Raw genomic sequence first — 18,077 nt, 5'->3', positions numbered from 1 at the left:
ACTGAACGAATTGGTTGGTCCCGACTCGTCGTGTAGGATCTGAGTTGGCCGCGAAATATATGAAGCCTACTCGTCTAGTCGAAAGGATGGACTCGACGAGTTGAGTATGTGTAGTGAAACCCTATTCTTTTCCAGGGTTATGTCCGATTTAAAGGACCTTAAGAACTCATTTCCACCTCCCATGTCACCCTACTCCCCTGTATGAAACCCTAATCGTTAGATTGATTTAAAAGAGAAAGAGAGAGAGAGAGAGAGAGAGAGAGAGAGAGAGAGAAGAGCTAAACTTGAGCATTCTAGTGCACTTTTGGAAGAGAAGAGAAGAGTATCAAGGCATGGAGCTAGAAGGACTGTTGGATCCAATGTTTATACAACCTTAGCTTCTGTTGAAGGTAAAAAGTAACCACCTTGCTCATTCTTTTGATTAGATCTCGTTTTTAGGAAGTTTTAGGGCTTTCTCCATCTTTCCTTGAGACTTTAAGTATTTTGAGCTTGCCAAGAGATTGAGACTTCAGATCTGGACCTTGTGAGGTCCCTTAAGCCCAAAGGTCCAAGCTTTATCAAGCTAGAGGAGATAATTTATGCTTAGAACCCTAAATGGAACTTATTTTGGCACTTTGAGACCTAGGTGCAATGCACGAACGTAAAGCTTGTAGCTTTACATGGTATTTCAGCCATGGGAGGCTAGATCTAGAGTTTGCATTTTTATTTCTACCTTAAATCTTCTAAGTGAGAAAATAGATTTAAGGGACTCGACGAGTTGATGAGACAACTCGACGAGTCAGTTAGGGTTTACCCCGATGGTTTGGACGCGTTACAGACTCAATGAGTTGGTGAGCCAACTCAATGATTTGAGAGGGTTTTACCCGTCTTTGGATTCAGATTGGACTCGATGAGTTGATGAGACAAATCGACGAGTAGGTAGGGTTCCCTGGTCTTATGAATGCTTCATGGACTCGACAATTTGTCTAGCAACTCGGCGAGTAGAACCGGGTTTTAAAGATTTACTTAGTTTCGAGGGACTCGACGAGTTCATGAGTTGTACGCGGCGAGTTGAGTCAACATGGACTGTTGACTTGGGTGTGGACTTCTGTTGACTCTTAGAGTTGGATTAGTTTTGACTGTTAACTTCTGTTGACTCTAGGGTTTTGGTCAACTATGGATTTTGGAGGCCATCGAGGGGCAGAGATTAGACAAGCGGCTCGAGTGTGGGATACATTGCTTTACTTTGCACGGTGAGTCTTCTCACTATACTTACCTTGAGTGGTAACTTTGTGTGACCGGAGGATCTTATGTGTTTATATTAAGTATTGTGATATCCTACATTTTGTCTTTGTGATTTATGTTGTGTATTATGCTTAGCTTTACTGAGTGAGGGCCAGAGGGTCCACCCAAGTTGTGGGACCGGAGGGTTCCACCGAGACACATCGACTAGAGGGTCTTATTTGATATATAGACATGAGAGGCTAATGAGTTATGTGTGGTTTTTTGGGGAACTCACTAAGCTTCGTGCTTACCATGTTATGTGTTATGTGTTTTAGGTACTTCTCAGGATCACAGAAAGGTGTTGGCTTGATTGTACACACGAGATGGAGTTCTGTTTTGAGGATCCTGGAGTCTATTCCAACAATTATGAATATGTGTTTTTGATAATTTTAAATTTTAGGGATTTTGTGAAATGTGTTGATGAGACTTATGTGATTTTAAAATGAAAATTTTGTTTGAAAATGATCGATGTTACACTTGAGGAGAGATGAGAGGGGAGTACAATTTTAGTTATTCCTTTGAGTGTAAGAGTGGTAAAAAATGAGGAGCCAAGGGGTCCTGTTTATGGCTGATGCAAGGAACCTTGGAATCTCTAATTTGAATATAATATTAATATCTCAAATTAGGTAATTATCCAACTCCTAATTATCCTTAAGGAATATTTCAGAAACCCAAAATATGTTCTCCAAAACTGTCCAAGACATGGAAGCTTCTATAATTCCTTCGTGTTCAACTATTAAGCAATTATAGCTTCATCCATTGCACTTTTAATTAATCTAAAAATTAATTTCAAATAATTTCTGATTAATTCTTAATTAGATAATACTATTTCTAATTAATATTTTAATCTCATAGTATATGAACAAATTATTTAATCATATTTATTAATCATATAACAAATCAATAAATCAACCTCTCTCTCCAATAGTCATTCTAGTCAATTCCTAGTTCTCAGGGCATCCCAAGAAGGATTTTGCTTCTAATTTAAGTATATACCAATTTAGTTATTGGCTTAAACACCTTAATCCAACATATCCTATCTAAATACTCTTCACCATACAACTTTTTCTTCATACTATTCTTTTATTCTTTAAGAATCATATTCCCCTTTTTGTAAATTGGCATCAACATCAAGTTATCCCCTTCAGTTGGCAAACCCTAATATCATGAAACGTGTCTTTCGTAATATGAACAACAACATTATATAGCACTAGTCTTCTAATTTGCAGATCGTAGTTATCTAAAAGATAGTAGTGCGGTAAACCCGGAAGACCGTCCATATTAACCTTCAGTAGTGATCCAAATCCCATATGTAAAATTACATTTTCTTGTGCACGGGACATCACTTTTACAGTTGCACTTATCCTTCCAGGTGTCATTTGAGTTTGTAGTCTTCTAAGTCCTGGTGTATAATCCCTATTAACTTTTATCACCTTCTCAACAACTTTTCTAACATTCTCATTCTCTTTAATTGTTTCTTTTCACGTTTTATTCTTCTTAATATCTTTCTCATTCATACCTTGTACCTTCTCAACATCATCTTCATTCTGTTTCCCTTTCTTTACAAAATCTAGAGTTTCTAATTTTCTCTTTGAAATCATCTCCCTTTCCATAATTAGTTCATTTAAACCTCTTGACTTCTTCTTTACTATTGTTTCTCTTACTTAATTTTCCCTTTTTTATTTCTTTTTTTTTACGCTTGTACTAGGAATATCAATTGTCTCATGTGGGCATTGTACATGAACACAAAATCACAAAAAAGAAAGCATCAATCAATACAATGAATATAATCAACATTAATAAATTATATAACTTCTATCTTTAATACACATTCAAAAAAACATATATATAAAAAAATATACTCATTCAAATAGAGTAAACAGGTTAGAATCTATTTTCATTGAATAGGTTACTAAAATAAGTTATGTTAACTTTTATTTTCGAATAGAATACAGTCTTTCTAACAGAATTCTAGTATTCTACGTGAATTCTTATTCTCATATTATAACATACTTGAATCATATATGCAATATACATTAGAACTATACTCTTTTTGGTAGAATAATTTTGAATGATTACTCACACAAAAAAGAAATCATAAGTCAATGAAATGAATACAATCACCATTAACATATTATATAACCTATACATTCACTACACATTGAAAAAACAACATTTGAACACACAATTAATCATTTTGACAAAACAAAACAAGAAAAATCTATTACTAATTCTAAGTGAATACAAAATAGTCTAACATATTATACACCATATATATATATATATATATATATATATATATATATATATATATATATATATAGCATAAACAAATAGAATATACTTTAACAATTATGTTAATGTTTACATTCTGAAAGAATATACTCTTCATAATAGAGTTATCTTACTGTATTTGACAAAGAAAAAATTTTACTTTAAAAAAACAAAAAAAAAAAAAAAAAAAGCAAAGAAACCCATATTTTCATTTTTTTTGTAACTATAATCTGGTAGAATTCATAATTTGCATTTGATTCAAGAAACCAAGAAACAATAAGAGACTATTGTATCATAGATGCTTCATACATTTGGTCAGAATTAACCACAAAAATAACACACTGGAACTTCAATGATTCTCAAAGAATACATAGTTGCATTCATTTTCAACCAATAAAAAAACCAGAAATACCAACAACAACTGATTACCACAAACACTAGAAATTGATTTTTTTTTTCGGGAATATTGACTTAAAAGTAAACATTCTTGTAGAATATTACTACCATATGATAGAAAAATGAACAACAATCACGAAAAAACAATTTCAATAAAATATTTATATTCTGTTAAAAAACAAAAAAAAAGTCGTACCTTGAGGTGGGGAAACAAAATCATCATCATCAAGATTCAACATTGTTTCCTTGGTGTTCCTAAACTTGGACCTGAATTCACTCGATCATGTACTCCTCATTCTTCAAGAATATTTTTCACCGTATTATCCTTCTCATTAATCTACTGTAGAATAAACGCTTTGTATATGAAATACTTTAATAGAATCTTCCGATATTAGGGTCGATTCTACAAAATCATCAGTGAATTTTTGCTCCGATAGAAATAGGGATGGATTTGGATGTGTGCGATACTTTGGGGATGAGGTAATTGGTTAACAAATTGCTATCAATGTGATGAAGGTGAAAATATACAAAAATGCCCTTCCATAGTCGTTCCCCTTTGATGAAATGCAATTAATTATTTATTTATTAAATAATAAAAGGATAATCACACTCTTAAATTAACAAAAATGATTGGACCATAATGATTCCAACATCCACACAATACTTACCATCTACATTATAACCTATATATATATATATATATATATATATATATATATATATATATATATATATATATATATATATATATATATATATATATAGGGCTAGGTTAAAGTGTTTTTTACATTTATTGTGTGCTAGAATGCACCAATAGGAATTTAGTAAAATTATATTATTATTTAATTAAATAATGATAGATATTAAATGGTTTTCATAATTGTATTGATATTAAATGATATCCGTAATTATAATTTTTTATTTATGTAAATTAATTAAATTCGTCATTAATGTCAGCAATAACATTGTTTCAGAATGAATTCGTATCTAGGTTTTTATGTCAGCAATAACATTATTTCAGGACTAACTCACTTAAAATATAATAAAGTTGTATAGAATATGAAGAATGAGGGTGTATTCTAGTAGAATATACTCTCGTTCTCCTAGAATACACTCTTATTATTTTATATATGAATTCATTCTGAAAGAATATTATTATTGTCATTACTGACGAATTAAATTAGTTTCCATAAAAAAGAATTATAAATATGGATATCATTTAATATATATTTAATGTTTACTCAATTCTTATTGGTGCATTCTAGCACACAATAAATGTGAGAAACATTTGAATGTACCTCTCTCTCTCTCTCTCTCTCTCTATATATATATATATATATATATATATATATATATATATATATATATATATATACAAAACAAAAATTAAATATCCTTCTACTTTTTCCTACTTATCTTCCTATTCAAATGAAATGATAACAAGTGCCACATTTTAATAGAATTAATAATATTTTAAGACATTTTACATGCGTAGGAAGATAATTAAGAAGAAAAATAGGAGGATATATAACTTCTTTTCCAAATACAATGATAAGAACATGCACTCTAGGTATGTACTTATCTTAACAAATTAGGGTGTTAATGCACGTTGCCTCAATGTTCAAATGGCCTCCTCTTCACCACCTAATGATGTATACAAAAGATTATCAAATGAGCAAAATACTTCTAAAAGATTATGTAACTAGTGTAGTCGCAATTTACCTGTTTTAACATATATATATGGAAAGTTTGGGAATAATTTAACATATATATATATATATATATATATATATATATATATATATATATATATATATATATATATATATATATATATATATATATATATATATATATATATATATATATATATATATATATATATATATATATATATGGGAAGTTTGGGAATAATCGGAGGTCAAAGGCTGAAGGGATAAGTTATACAAAACATTTTATACATATACAAATTAATACATATTTACTCTTGAATTTACATGCATGCTCGTGTATTGATTAGCTTGTTAATTTTCAGAATCATTATATGATTGTGTAATATTACTCATGGTCATGTAATATTAATCATGGTCACATAATGTTCAACCCTTCACAAAAAAATAATTTTCTCTCATAATGGAATTGTATTTTGCTCCATTTGCTTCCAAACTTCACCAAATTTCATATAGTCTTAATGACTTTAATAAGTATTGACAACATTGTTTTTTCTCAATTAAGCCCTTCCTAGTTATTGACTTAATGATTAAGACAGTTAAGGTCATAAGAGCCATAGAGAAACTCATGTAAACCTGTAACACCAATTTTGCCCTTAATCTCTTAATCTCTTTTGCTTTTAGGCATATCAATTCTATGAAACTATGTTCTTAATGAGCTCCCAAAACACTTAATAAGCTCTAATTAGGTTACTTGTTGCACCATGGAACTCAATTCCAATAAGTTCACAAGTTAGGATTGATGATTATAGAGTTGATGCAACTCAAACTCCAGTTTTTCCAAAATCATTTCCAATCTACTCAATCATCAATTATCCAATAATTACATGAGTTATTTCTTCAATCCATCATAGTTTCCATAATAAATAAATCTTCATATAAGTTACTTCCAAAATCACACGGATTATCGGTGAACCCCTAGATCAATGCATAAACACAAATAGATCCAAATAATGAGATTCAAGGGAATTATTGACGATTCAACTTGAGATTTTCTGTAAAATCATTGGAAAAACGTTAATTAAATTATTAAAATTTAATCATCACAAATATCCATGATTTTTCCATGGATGGAGCTTCAAGTTTCATTTCCTCACTAAAGTCGACCACAATCAATTATGGTTAGCTAAAGAAGTTTTGGAGTTTTAGATGCTAAAATATCACTAGCATAAACTAATAAACATTATATTGAACTACATTTTTGGATTTTGACTTTAATCCCAATCCTTAGACCGCCATATGCGATAGAAGAGAAAGAATTATACCTCAATGCAACACTTCAAATCCCCCGAGCAACATTTACCAGAAAAGTTTGCATAGAATAAGAAACCTCACCGTGCATGCAAGACCCTCTAATTTACAGTATGGAAACGGATTTTTAAATTACCAGAAAAATTTTCCCATGCAAGTTTGGGTTTAACAGCATATCCAACAAAGAGCGTCTTGTGGTTTGCTTGTTTGGTTTTCATTCAAAACTTCTTGTGTCCTTCATGTGTTCACCATAGACAACAATTCTCTTTGTCTATTAATATTTGTCATCAGTTTATAATGTGAAAGTGACACAAATCCCCCTTTGGTATAACTCAGGTAAATTACAATATTTCATGAACATTTTAATCTAAAATCACATGTTTCTTGTTTCAACAATGAAGTTCACAACATTCTTCACTTTGTTGTTATTAAAGATGCTTTTAACAAAAAGTTAAATATCATTCTTAAACTAAGTGACCCATTATAAAACATTACATATTTCATGGCAGATAGGAAGTTGGGTGATTTTGGAGTGTTTTTGTGAGAGTTATGGACACTTATTCCTTTCTTTAAAAGTGTGATAAGTGTGCACAATTCGCACAAAAGAACCTCGAATCAGCAAACTTAGTTTAAGGGTGGTATTTTAACTCTTTTTTAAAAGCATTTTTATAATAAAAACAAAGTATTGAATATATGTTGTGAGCGTGATTTATGACAGAAGAAACAAGTAACATTAATTCAAATGTTCAAGAAATATTGTAATTTATGCTGAGTTATCACCCAAAAGAGATTGGTGTCACTTTCGCACTACAATGGATGAATGGCAAATAATAAACAACGAGAACAATAAAATATTCAAAGGTTAGGTACCTTTTAGATCAACTTGAGGAAGTCATCCTTTATCCTTTTGAATCCCATTAAAAAATCCTCAAAATTCAATTCAGTCACCATCATTTATATCTTATACAGACAAACAAACACACACTGTGTGCAAACTATTTAAATAATCAGGAATAGCGTTAACATAATATATTTAAAAAAAACAATTCAAATTCAGAGCAGCTCAAAGAACAATTAAGAATTAATAAGAGTATTAGAGGTGTTTAATATTACCTTTCGTTGCTATGGAAGGGCAAAGCGGCGATGCTTGGGTGGCAGAGATGATCTGTGTTGATGTTTTGTGAAATTTGTATGTAATCCTTTGAACTGAATTGCGTCCAGATTCGTTGAACTTTGACGTACAAATTGGAAATCGTCTCTACTCCTACCTAAAAATAATGGAGTTTGAATCCATCAACAAACAGCTGCTAATTAAGGGCCAGAAAGATCCTCGTTAGTAGTTGAAATATATCTAAGAGACGATAAAGTAAAGAATATCAAAGGAAAAGAGTTGAAGAAGGAAGTCTCCATGGGATCAGCTTCCAATATGTTAAGTTGTTAACCCACAAATGGTGAAAGCTCTTGTGACATAATCACAACAAATTAACTAAAACCATGCAAATTGGTAAACAACCATGTTCACTATTAACAGGTAAACAAAAAATAATAATAATAATTACAAGAATGATTCTTCCCTCGAAAGATTTTTTCAATTTTAGGACCTAAACTACAAATTTTGCAATTTTAATGTTAATCTTCCAATTGTTTGTCAATTCGGGATGGCTTTAAAGTACAACCCCTGTTAAGTATTTTCACGTGTCTTGCACAACGATATTTTAGCATTTTAGAGATGAATTTATTCTTGCAAACATACACATTCTTAAAACCTTTTTTTTTTTGAAAGGCAACGAGGGTTGGAAACTTGTTATGCATTTTAGTGTATATGCATTTGTATTATCCTTGGGTTTTCAACTAGAAGTTACCCACAAGAGGGTCTGTCACATATTTTGGTGTCTTAGCATATGGTCCAAAGAGCAAGCATTATCCCCTACCCTTGCAAAAGCAAGAAGCCGCGGTAGGTGGCTGTAAACCCATTTTTTAGCTCACTAGTAATATCCCTTTAATGACACGCATTCCGTGTCATTAAAGTGTCAGATGACACGCAAATACATGTTAAGAAAGCCCCTCATCATAAAGGAAGAGGACACGCATTTGTGTTTTATAACCTTATGACGCGTATTTACAGCATGCATTCACAACAGGCATTGTGTGTCAAGGAAGCCTCTGTCATAAAAGAAAACGACACACATTTTGGGTGTCATAATTTGAAGTGTTCTAAAAATATATTTTTTTATAGGTTTACTAATTTCTTCTCCGTCTCCTCCGTCGTCGTTGACATCTCCGAAAAATTAATTAATCAAGCCACTAAACCCCTGAACTCTCACAAGGATACAAAAGATTAGATCTTTTCCAAACATAACAAGATCGTATCTGTTGAAACCCTATGTGGGGGAAGGGGGTCGATGGTGGTAGCGGCGCCTTAGGGTTTGTAGAGAGAAGGGAGGTGAGGTGAACAATGAGGTCGTCGATTGTTGTAGAGACCAGAGAGCATCGAGAGAGAGTTCTTGAAAAATGCCCTAGGTAGAACGGTCCTTGGGATTTTGTGTCATGCACTTATGAAAAAGTTATAAAGTGACATTTAATTCTATACGACACTTGTTTTTTAATAAGTGTGCTCCGTGTTTGTAATTTTTTCTGTTGGACACCAATTTTAGGGCGCGTATAAATGTGTGCCCTCTATCCTTCAAATTTTGGAAGACTGACATTTTCTACGGTACACAAAAAATACATATCGTAAATCAATATGGGTCATTGTTCGCATATCATTAAAGGGCTGTTTTCTAGTAGTTTCATATCATATATTTCATTATAGACACATGTCTCTTGTAATGTGTATATATTTGCTCTAGTGCTAATAGGATCATTCATGGGGAAAATACATGGCTTAATATGGTATCACATATGTAATCTCTTCTCAACCCTATTGTCAGATGCCCCTTTTTAAAGTTGTAGTTGGCAGCCCTTCTTATTGGTGATTTTGGTAGTATCAACATAATTTTGGTGTAATTATTATTAATAATAAGATAGGGCAAGCTCACTTTATTAACCGAGATAGGAGGTGCGGGGTGCATGCTCAAAGTGATAAATGCGAATTCGGGAATACAGGGGTCTAGGGGAAGTGCCGCTAGATGTTGGGTTCCATGAGGCTACAACCCCTTGGCAAGGTCTAGGGGAAGCGCCCTAGCGAGGTCAAAGGGGCAGAGCCCCTGGTAGTGGTGTAGGTAATGGTTATGTCTAGAATCCAAAACAGATTTCTACTTCGGGTATAACTCCAGCCATGCAATTTCCCGCCAAAAACCCATTGATGACCTCATGACGATGTAGGTTTTATTTGTGTCCAATAACTACCAGGTTTTGGCGCCATTTTTGCTTTAACCGATTTTAACCACTTTTCCCTTAAGTGTAAGAACTTTTCTTTGGTTTCAGAAAAAGGGTTGTACATTCATATGCTGGAAATTATATATCATAATTTCTCTATCTCTCAATAACACGTCAAAGCAAGGTATTTTGTGTTTTCAAATCGAATTAGACCTGTAATTCGAATTGGTTTATTCTTGCATTATCCCATTTCTGAATTCGTATACCCTAGGAAAAAGGGACGAAGTATAGATTTCGGAAAGTGAATAATAAACACGATTCTTCAATCTATCCAACTCTAATTTAATTGTTATTCTAATCTAGGGATGAGATTTATAACCGGAAAACCAGACCGAAACCGGAATCGGAATCGGACCGGAACTGGAACCGGTTCTATATAGAACCAGTTTCGGTTCCGGGTTTAAAATTTGGCTTTATCCGGGCTCCGGGTAATCCGGGTTTGGGTCCATCGGGTCCGGGTAAAACATGTCTAAAAACCGAAACCCGTGTTCGGAACCGGAACGACTTTTAGGATCGGAACCGGTTTTTGTGAAACATTTAAAAGATGCATATCTTATTTGTTTCAACTCCGATTGACATGCGGTTTTTTCCAACATGTAGCTTGGATTTTGTACATGACTTTAGACTATAAATTTTTCATTTTTAGTTTTATATTCATTGACTTATAGTCCCCCAAAGTGGAGATATCAAAGCTGGAATTTTTAGTTTTTTAGTTTTTTTGTAGTTGGTGAAAGTGTTAAAACATGCATATCTAATTCGTTTGAAGTCGGATTGACATGTGGTTTTTTCCAAATTATAGTTTACAGTTTGTACGTGAGTTTAGACTATAATTTTGTCCTTTTTTGTTTAACATTCAATGATTTACAGTCCTCTGAAGTCGGGATATCAAAACTGGAAATTTTCAATTTTTCAGCTATTTGTTTTTGTACTTTGTATTATGTGAAAATGTTAACACATGCATATCTCATTCATTTAAAGTCAGATTGACATGCGGTTTTTCCAGAGTGTATTTTAGAGTTTGTACATGATTTTAGACTATAATTTAGTTAATTTTGGTTTCACATTCGATGAGTTACGGTCCCCCAAATTCGGGATATCAATATGAAAATTTTCACAGCTCAACCCACTAAGTAGTAAGTAATTACCAAAAAATTATAGGTTTTCCGAGTTTTCAGGTTCTAAACCCACTTTATCTGGTTCCAACCTACCCACTTTGATGTTTCCGGGTTTTTCGGTTCTAGAACAACTTTACCCGGAACCGAACCGGAACTGGTTCCTATATACCAGTCCGGTTTCCGGTTCTACAAAATCCTGTTAACCGGTTCCGGATTTTTCGGGTCCGGGTCCATCCGGTCCGGGTTTGGACCAACTTTCAGCCCTACTCTGATCCCTTATTTTTATAACATTCAAAATATGTAATTTTCTATGAAAGAATATCAAGGGCAGAATCTATGAAAGCTATGACTTCCAAATTCAGGAAGTTGGATAAGTTTGAAGGCGATCATTTTCGTCGCTACCAACAGAAGATGCATTTCCTTCTCACTACTCTGAAACTGGTTCACGTTTTGAGCACTCCTGCACCAAAACCAATAGAGGATAAGACCCTTAAACATACCAAAAGAATATGCAAATGGGAAAATGATGATTACATCTATCGTGGGCACATTCTAAATGGTATTTTTGACTCTTTCTTTAACATCTATCAAAATTAAGAATCTTCAAAAGATCTGTAAGATCCCTTGAATCCAAATACATAGCAGAGGATGCCTCAAGTAAGAATTTTCTTATCAGTAATTTCAACAATGATAAAATGGTGGATTCAAGGTCTGTCATGGAACAGTACAATGAACTCATAAGGATTTTGGGACAATTTGAACAACACAAAATGCAAATGGATAGATCCATTTCTGTCTCAAATGTTATTCACAAATTGCCCCCATCCTAAAAAGACTTTAAACACATACTAAAAAACCAAAAAGAAGAGTTGTCTCCAGTACAACATGGCAATCACTTCAGAATTGAAGAGGGTCTTTGGGCTCAAGAAAGTGGCAAGGGAAAAGAATAAGAAGTTCCTGGATCTTCAGTGAACATGGTTGAAGATGACAAACATTAGAAAAACAACAAAGGAAAAATGAAGAAGAAAGATGGCCATCATTAGGGTTCAAACAAGGAAGAAAAACTTGTGTGTTGGAATTGCAATAAACCTGGACACATGAAATGAGATTGTCGATTGAAGAAGAACAAAAATGGTGCAAGCACTTCGACAAGGATATAATGATTAAGATCCAAAACTATAAGGTCAGAATTTTATTTTTGAAATTACTACTGTTGTTATATATCATGTAACACTTATTCCTGAATCATTCTATGTTCAGGATGATGATCATCCATGGTGGATAGACTCGGGGGTCAACAATTCATGCATGTAAATATCGCTCTTGGTTCAAGTATTATTAAGTAGTTAATGATGGATTGGTCTTGTACACGAATGACCATAATAAAACACCTTTTGTGGGTCGTGGTTTTGTTTCGTTATGTTTTAGTTCTGGAAAAGTGTTCTTCTTAAGAATGTTATTCATGTTCCTAAGATTAGAAAGAACTAAGTTTCTGGTGGGGTAATTAAAAGATGTGGATATAAACAAGTATATGCATCTGATAAATATGTATTATCTAAGTGTGGTACATTCATTGGGTTTGGATACTATTGTAATGGAATGTTTAGGTTGAATATTAACAATAAAGTTGCAGATTCTATACACATGGCTTGTTCTAGTATTGATGATTCATCTTTATAGCATGCTCGTTTAGGACATATACACTATAAAAGAATGCTTGAAATGTCTAAAAATGGATTAATACCATCTTTTGATATTAACATAGAAAAATGTAAAATTTGCATGTTAATTAAAATAACTAGATAACCTTTTCTTAATGTCGAAAGAAATTATGTTATGCTTGAATTAATTCATAGTGATCTATGTGATTTGCATTCAACTCCATCCTGAGGAAATAAGAAATTCATAGTTACTTTTATAGGTGATTATGCTCATTTTTTCTATGTATACTTGTTGCATTCCAAGGATGAAGCCCTTTACAAATTCAAAATTTTATAAAAATAAATTTGAATTGCAACAAAATGATCTAATAAAAAGACTTCATGCTGATCGTGGTGGAGAGTATTATGATCCTACTTATTTCTATTATGTTGGTATTATACATGAAATAACTGCTCCATTTACTCCTCAACAAAATGGGATTTATGAAAGGAAAAATAGAGTTCTAAAGGAAATGGTCAAGTCTATGTTGTCTTACTCAGGTTTGAGTGATGGTTTAGAGGGAGAAGCTTTGATAATAGCATTTTATCTTTTAAATAGATTTCCAAACAAAAGGAACAAGTTAAATCCATATGAAGTCTGGTAGAATAAGAAACCAAACATAGGATATCTTAAAGTTTGGGTTTGTCGGGCTGTTATGAGAATGACTGAAGCAAAATTGAAGAATTTGGGTGAAAGAGGTATTGATTGTCTCTTTATTGGATATGTTGAGCATTCTGAGGCTTATAGGTTTTATGTTATAGAACCTAATGTTTATGTTTCAGTTGACACTGTTATAGAATCTAGATATGTAATATTTGATGAGAATGGATTTTCATCCATACCTAGAGCAAAAGACTTGGTTCCTAGTTCTAGTGAAACTACTAATGAAGTTGTATCTGATTCAAATGAATCATGTGAGCTTAGAAGATGCAAGAGACAAAGGAAAGATAAATCATTTGGTAACAAATTTCAGCTTTACCTAGTTGAGGGTTGAAGAGATGAAATTTCAAATCAATATTCATATTGTTTGTGTTGAAGAGGATCCTAAAACATTTGATGAAGCAATGAAATCTAAAGGTGTTACTTTTGATGGGTTTTAAGCAAAACAAACAATCCTTATGTGTGCATGCAACCTTAATTTGTAGGATCTATGTTTTCACTATTGGACATGCAAGTATTGAACACAAAACAAGAAACCCTAGGAGGCAACTATAATTTTCAAAAATAACAATAAACTAGGGTACATACATTGATTGTTATGTTGTAATAACAATGAAATCCTTGAAGATCTTGGACTTGAGAGAAAGTTTCACAAGTGTAATACCTCTAATGGCTCCCAAACACACTAAGTAAGAGGCTGAGAGGAGACAGGATGAGAAAGCTCAAGAATTCGGCTCTTCTTAGGGTTTTGGAAGCATAGCCGAAATCAAGAGGGGTAGAGGCTCCTTATATAGTTGTGGTTTGCTTAGTGCTAAAGCTAGGGTTTGCTGGAGGAAACCCTAATTTCCAACTTAAGGCCTAAGTATCCCATGGACTCCGCATCCCAAAGCCTTGGACGAAAATTCTAGGGCCTCCCTAGAAGTTTGCGTCCAACTCCTCTTGGTGGTCCAAGTGTAACATCCCAAAATCCAAGACCAAAAATTTCATTTTAAATTAAACAATTATAAAGCCATTTGTCTAAAATTAATCATAGTATCACTAATAACAAAAGCCAATGTATCGATAATCAAAACACGTCATAATGAAACAATATCATAGTATAATCCTAAAGATCTCATGTGCGGAAAACACAGTATGATGTGCTGCGATCATGCCGACTCCTTTCCTTTTGCAAAAGAAGTACCTAAAACCAAAACTGAAAACCGTAAGCACGAAGCTTAGTGAGTTCCCCCATCATACCACATACCATATAGTCACATAATGCCTAGCATATATGGGTACTGGCCTCCCCTTCGGTCTCTTTCAACCGGTAACTAGCTAGCATATATGGGTTCTGGCCTCCCCTTCGGTCTCTTTCAGCCGGTAACTGCCTAGCATACCTGGGTGCTAGCCTCTCCTTCAGTTTCTTTTAACCGGTAACTACCTAGCATATATGGGTGTTAGCGTACCCCTTCGGTCTCTTTCAACTAGTAACCAGGGACTATTTCACCCCTACCACTACCACATAATACCCTAGCATATACATATAAATCATATACTGTCTAACATATTTGGGTGCAAGCCTTCCCTTCAATGTCTTTTAACCGGTAACCAGAGACTATTTCACCCTTACCACTATCACATAATAACATAACATACTAGCACATAAAGCATAACAAATAGTGGCATACCAGACATGCAATTATCACAAAGACAATCATCTTAACTATAATCAATACTAGTGGGTCGACATTGGTGCCTTCGACCAACTTCTACCGGAAGATAACTCACCTCGCACTACTGAAGTCCACAACAAGAAATCCTTACTGTTGCCCTGGCAACTCCTTAAGCTATCAATACCACAATATCATCCAATTAGCAATTGGGTTCTAAACCACGATCCATAATCCAGACTTGGGGTAAAATGACCATTTTACCCCTAGCCCAACAATACACATAACTAACGCCAAAACCCAAAACTATAAGATCCATAAATGTCCACTATTGGCCTAATTTTCCAAATTGGGCCCAAACTCCTTATTAGGCCTTATCCAAAGGTCCAATCCATCAATTAGTCTAGAACACAGCCAATCTGATAGTCCATTAGGGTCCAAGAATTTAAGCCCACACAGATGGCCTAAACTCGAAGCCCAAAGTCCAAAACTCCATTTAGAGGCGTGTGCGGGGCGTACCCCTATGGTATGCTGGGCGTACCCTCGCTTCGCATTGACCGTCTACGGAGTCATTGATTCGGTAAGTAGGGTGTACATCATCCTATGCGGGGCATACCCGCAGACCCACCAAACTCCTTTTGTGACATAACCAGTTAAGCACTTTGCGTCTAAACTCCAGGAAGCCTCCAAATGAAGCTCTTAATGCATAAAGTCGGCACCTTTATGCATTTGCATTACTCAATGGGACTCAGTGACCAACTTAACCCCATAATACCCATCTAGAACATGCATGAATGGTTTCTAGCCTCAAAGATGACAACTTTATGGACTTATAACCTTTGAAATGATAAGAGTAGCAACTCAAAGCTTCTGAAGTGGTGTCTAACCACTACATCTTACTCATGAGGACAAAAAGGGACCAAAAACCCACATATTCATAAACAACAACTTCTAGTGATCATGCACATAACTTTTTACCTTCTTTGAGTTGTAAATGTAGTAAGAAGTCAAGATCTACAAGTCCTCGCTTGAACCCCCCACCTTGTAACGACCTTCCACTTCTTGAATTGCACCAAAAACCACCAAAGTGCACCCATAAAGCTCACAACACTCTTAGATGAAGCTACCACTCAAAATTAGGGTTTAAGGCTCTAAGAATGAAAGAGATGCGCACCCCTTAGACTTAAGGTGCTTTAAATAGTGAACCAACTCTTGAAAATTATGGTTTGAAGATCCTGGACTTACGATGGGCGTACTCCTTGTACCCTGGGCGTACATCTCCTATCCTGCGTACCACTTATCCAACACTACGATGGGCGTACCTTAGCTTACGTTGGGCGTATTTACACGTTACCATCTTGCATGAATGTGCTAAAATGCAAGCTTTTCCATCCAGGGACCAAAACTGCCAAATCCTTCAAACTAACATAACTCCCTCATTCGAGGTCTGTTTCCGACGAACCCTGTATCCACGAAAAGGTGGCGAGAATTCCTATGCTCCTAACCACACACCCGAGCCTTAAGACCTTCCGAATAACACCCAAAACGTGAGATATCAATTTACAACCATACCCTTGGCTCCCGAAGATACAATCGGATATATGGATCACTTGAATCATATCAACAATATATGAAATGGCTAAATCCATCCTTTCCTAAAGCTCTAATCCCCGGGACTGCAGATGATTGAGCCACAACCCCAATTAATAAGACAAATCTGAAATTGGGTGTTACAACTCTCCCGCATTTAAATTAGATTTTGTCCTCGAAATCGCTCCTTACTAACACCTATCTCAAAACAATCATCTGAGGAATACAACTGAAGCCCCAAACCGAAACTTTCATCCCGAAAGGAAATCGGACCCTGTTTCTTCGAAGGAAATCACTCCTACCTCTCCGAAACCAGAATTCGTATTGGTTTGACTTCCTGACAGACCATCTGTGCTGACTTTACCCTGCTTAGTACTCCTCGAATGACCAACCAACACACAATTCAACCTGTTTATCCCGATGCTACTATCTGAGCCCAGTCACTGTCCCAACCAGCTGCATGACACCTATACTTGATAGAAGGTTAAGATAATCATCCGAGTATAAGATGCATCCCTGCAACGGTTAGACTCAAATGAGAGCTACGCAATAGGGTCAAATCAATTACTCTGAGATTATTTAATCCAACTGTAAGTGACTTAGCACTTTCGATTAACAAGCTACCCCACACACAAGAATCCTCAAATCACTACCTTTGCCTGAAACATTGAACTACCTAATACACTGATCATCCTGAAACAGCAGGTTGCCTTCTGACTGTTTTCCCGAACTCCGCGACACTTCCTTGTCCTCAATTCGTCTGCCAGTTATCTAAAATACCGAGTTTCATCCATGTCGCCGATTCAAAAAAACTACCACATAATCGCCCAACACGACTTTTGAACGAAATCCTCATCTGTCGATAGTTGCCATTAGTTATCTTACCACTTTGGCCTAATGACCTCCTGATCCAACCGATTGATTTCATACATCAAATCCTGACATCACCAAATCCAAGGCTAAAAGTCAATGTTACATGACCAAAAGGTAACCTTATACTACAAACAGCCTTATATAGTCCATTGCTTCCTTGATCCCATGACTGTAGTGGTAACCCTAAATTCTTA

This window comes from Lactuca sativa, chromosome 7 (genome assembly GCF_002870075.4).
Source record: "Lactuca sativa cultivar Salinas chromosome 7, Lsat_Salinas_v11, whole genome shotgun sequence".
NCBI classification, from domain to species: domain Eukaryota; kingdom Viridiplantae; phylum Streptophyta; class Magnoliopsida; order Asterales; family Asteraceae; genus Lactuca; species Lactuca sativa.
Note: the sequence above shows the minus strand (reverse complement) of the source record.